We start from the raw sequence: 5047 nt of genomic DNA on the forward strand, positions 1-5047 counted from the left end.
TCACTTAGTATGGCATTCGCAAAAACAGTTCGAACACAGTTGAGGTGATTTGAGACAATTAGGACAATATAAAGTAGTCATTTTTACATTTTTTCTCGCTTTCTGGCATTCGAGAATTTATTTCTTCTATTGATAACATAGAACGCACAATATTTTTATAGTCTTTTGCCCTGCAGATTTTTACGAACTTGTACAAATGATGAAACACCTTGATTGTTTTCTTCTTCTCATTGTTGGATCTACCATTTAACGAGTACAATTATCTTCTAACTACAAGTTCCCTGGATTTTCTTATTTCATTTTTTTATTTATAGATTTTTAATATATGACCTGAGCATTTACTATGGAGGTTTCTATATGTGAGTATATTTCCAATTTTCGATACCATGTGATGCTTTTCCATATGTTGTTGTATATGATACCATCTTGACGCTTCTGTCGATGCCAAACTTTCTATTATTATAAGTTGTTACAGCTAAAAGTTTCATTTTCGATAGATTACCGCGATGTGTAGAGAAATCTGAATATGATACCATAAAAGGTATATGTTTTGTGGACAATATTCTAACATCACGGGTTTCTCCATTTTAGTACTACAATCCCATTATTATCTTTGAGTGATATCATTTCAACTTTTTTTCAATGGATAAGACATAACATATTTTGGTATAAAGTTCTTGTGATGTATAAGGTGTAAAAAGAGTTTTTATCGCAGCTTCTACAGGTGATTGTGCAACGTATGATCAACAACGAAACATTAAAAAAGCTGGCCAGAAAATTAATCATCACCATAAATTTGAAGCTCAAATTTTTTTTGTTGAAATGTATTCTACTTACTACAAAGATGAAAAGTACAAAAGGAATCATGCGTCACAATCGAAAAAAATATGGAAAATTTTTTATCAGTTTCTTCTTAGCCATAACACAGAACCATTAGTAATTATACATTTTAGTAATCATGCTTGTTCATCAGCTTGTACATGACTACCATTATTACGTAATAATATTTATTGCATATATAATAATGTATATTGCATAAAATTGTTTCTAAATTTTGTCGAACTTTTTCATAAAGATTTTATATAGTACGCAGATGACAAAATATATTTTCAATTCTTAATTTTAATTGTTGAGTAGTTCTAATCAGCTGTTCTAACCGGTATACCATATGCTTTACTGCTCCTTAAAGAAAAAAATCGTAAGATCTGGAGAACGAAACGGTCACACAAATAAGGTGCAGATCTATGTCTTATCCAATAAGTTCCAAATATTTCTTTTAACAATTCTCATACCGATCTAATAAAATGCGTTGGTACATCATCCGTGCATAAAATAAATTTGGTGGCGTTTATGGTGTCGTATAATTTCCCTTAATTGACATATGAGAAACGACTGAAAGAAATTAAAATAATGTGTTTCGTTTAAAGAATTGGACAAAAGAAAAAGAATGATAATATTATCGCCAATAAGACCCGCTCACAAATTGATCTAAAAATAGCCTTGATAATATGTTTCAACCATAGCTTGGGGATTTGTATATGCCCAGATTCTAGTATTTTGTGAATTTTGAATATTCGTGTTGGAAAAATTACTTTTATCTGTGAAGAGCATTTTTCGGAAAAATTGTGAATTTCGTTGAAATTCCTTCAACATCAACGGCAAAAATTACATTGTAGGAAACCATCACCATTGTTAAATACTTGCACTCATCAAAGGCGATATGGACATGAACCTTCTTCACGAATTATGCGTCTTACAGTCATATGCGAAGTACCTATCGTTGTCTAATGCTACGTAAACTCATATGAAGATGAACACATGCAAGTACAATCAATTGTTCCTCTTTTCCTAATGAATGCGAGGTCGACCTATCCTACGATGACCATGATTAATAACGATTTCGATATCATGAAAACGTTGATCAAATCTCGTCGATTTGAAATATTCCTAGGATTTTCTTTTCTACTATTAATTAAATACTCCTGATATATATATTTCGAGCTAAAATGTAATTTCCAAAGGCTTCATCAACAGCACGAAGCATTTAACACACATTATAGCAATAAGAACTATTTCTTCTTCTCTTCATAGCTGAAATTCAAACCAAGAAATACTGCGATTATTGCCAATATCTGTAGGTATAGTTATCTGTATGTATTTCAAAGTTATGGCGTATTTATTATCTTTTTCTAAGTATTTACATTCAAATTCCAAATCATAGCTATAGAATGTGTAGTGATATTATTAGAAGTATTCATTTAGTAGACCAAGAAACTTTATCATTTTTTAAGAGAATGGTTCGATTGTGATAAACGGTTCCTTTTGCACTTTTTATCCTTTTTGTAATTAGAATATATTTCAACAAAAATAAATTTGATCGAATAAGGAAGCTTATTAAAAATGAGGAAGAGGCTTAATGCCTTCCTCACTTCGTGACCCGATCTTTTATTCTTTGTAATAACATAAAAGCTCAATGACGTTAGATCACCGACCATGCATGTGCCTACTTTTAGACAACGGATAGTGTCTTATTGCTATTCCAGTTAATCGTTCTGTGTCTTCAATTATCGAATTTTCGTCCCTCCAAATTCGATCCTGTAAATCTCAACCGATTTTCGCTTAGCGATCAACATACTAGGACGGGAGGGGGGGGAATTTTCTGAAAAAATAAAGATTTTTTCCATCATTTATATATGCTCTTTCTGACATATATTCAATTGCTTTTCATTGGCCTATTCGATGTTTTTTCTTAAACTGCGTAAACCACGAATTGGAAGTTCTAGAGTTGATTTGTTATAAATAAAGTAAAAGTGCTGCAAGTTGTTTGTAAATTTTTGTTAGCTATTATGAGATTCCTTCAAGTGATCATACGGTTATCAATCGATGATTAATCAATGACCTACCACGGATATATCTACTTTTAATATGTGATTCCCTTATTGATAAATCTTCCATATGTTTTAAACGGAAGTACCATGTCTTCGAGTTTTAACTTGAATATGCTTTAGCATTATTAACAACTTTTATTTTATAATAGAGTCCTCCAACTTCTTTGAATATATTCTCAATGCTGGTAATTATGCGTAGTAAGTTCTATAAAAGTTTCGAAACTTATTTTCGTTCAGTTTTTTGTGAGTATATTAAGAAATTTCTTTTTTAGTAAACTAAGCTTCTTCAATAATTACCACGGAAGATTTTGGCGCGATCAGAGACCATTTTAATTAAAGAACTGCTCGTATAGCACAATAACATAATTCAATTGTACTTCCGAAATTTCATTGTACACGTATTCTTGATTACTTTTTTTCCCTCAATAAAAAACTCTAACATATAAACAAATTCCATGTCCAACATTGCATAATATTTTTTTCGCATGTTCCTTTTCAGAAATATAAATATTAATATAAGAATTAATTCACGAATATAAAAAATACAGAATAAAGAATTGTTTTTTTTTTCTGACGTTGCTAGAAATTTTTAATTAATGAACAATCAATATTTATATAACCTTAAATTATTATTTAAAAATACTGTTTCAATAGATCGTTTAATAAAGAAAAAATTATATTATACGAAATAAAAATAAGATTATATTACAGATGATATACCTCACTTGTACACAAAATTTTAGAAAGTTTTGAATTTTGGAATGTTTACTCTTCCATATCAGTTGCGTACGTATTCATCGTTATTACTGGCCCGATTTTGCTATTACGAGGGAGTATGTGTCGATTTGTAAAATTCTATTTATATTATATTTTATTATATAAGTCTTTATTTCAGCATTTTATTATATTATATTCTATTTATATTAATTTTTATTTCGGATTCAGAAATAGGACATGGATAGAACAATCTCACTTGATATAATCTTTATATTACTCCTTATCATTACCAATTCATAACCTTTACTATATAATGTAACATAATATATTGTATAATATATGCTTTAATATTTATATATAATAATAATATATAATATATAACTCCATTTAGTATTTAATAAGCATTACATTAAATTAAATTAAATTAAATTAAATTAAATTATTAAATCAAATTGAATAGATTAATTCAAACATCATTTTCATTTCCACCATCATAATCATGTTAATCCTCCGACTAGCTTACATTTGCACTACTTCGTTAAAATATATTACTCCCATATTATGGTCAAATGTTTTGGCTCTCTCAGTCTTTACTGCATCCTGGACATCTTTTTGTAACTTAGCATACACTTCTCCCCATTCCTCCATATCTGCTTATCTCATGGACGCCTAGAATGAGACTCTTGTAATTAGTTATTAATACTATACTTATACTGTTCTATAAGTCTAAACTAATATTATTATATATATAATATTATTATATACGATACTTATAAACTAATACTATAATGCACAACATAATAGAACTCTTCAAGTAAAGAACAAATTTTTAAAATATTTTTTTTAAAGGTCGATAACGTTAGTAATTTTCTCCTTTATATAGGGAAAAAAACTTGTAGATTTACTGATGGGCATTCACAATGAAGAAGAAAATAACGTTGTGTTTGAGTATTTAATAAATATAAAAATAAAACAATGAAGATCATACGCTGTTCGTTGTTCACTGACATGTTGGTCATTCTCGCTGTTTTGCTTGTCATTTTGAGGGCTCCGCAGCCACCGTTTAGAGCTATGTTAGACCTAGGATGGAGCAGTACGAGGAAATATCACGCGCCTTCGCTTATCGCACTTAGGTTTTATTGCATAAGACTTTAGCTCATTAAACGCACGTGCTCGGCCCTAAATTTGTCCATCCTGCACCATCATCTGTCCTCAGATGTTCTCACACTTATATCGTTGATACTACACAATCCGTCATCGTTATCACTAACATCACTTTCCTCGATCCATTCCTTCATATAATTAGTTGATATCTGATGCGGACCCTCATGTTTGCCAATCTTCTGTACCACGTAGCGATCGTTCCGTAACTCTTTGAACACTTTATACGGATCTAAGTACTTCGAAGGCAATTGTAGTCCACGACCAAATTGAGTTCTCTT

This window comes from Vespa mandarinia, chromosome 18 (assembly GCF_050613455.1).
Source record: "Vespa mandarinia isolate Hongniang chromosome 18, ASM5061345v1, whole genome shotgun sequence".
NCBI lineage: Eukaryota > Metazoa > Arthropoda > Insecta > Hymenoptera > Vespidae > Vespa > Vespa mandarinia.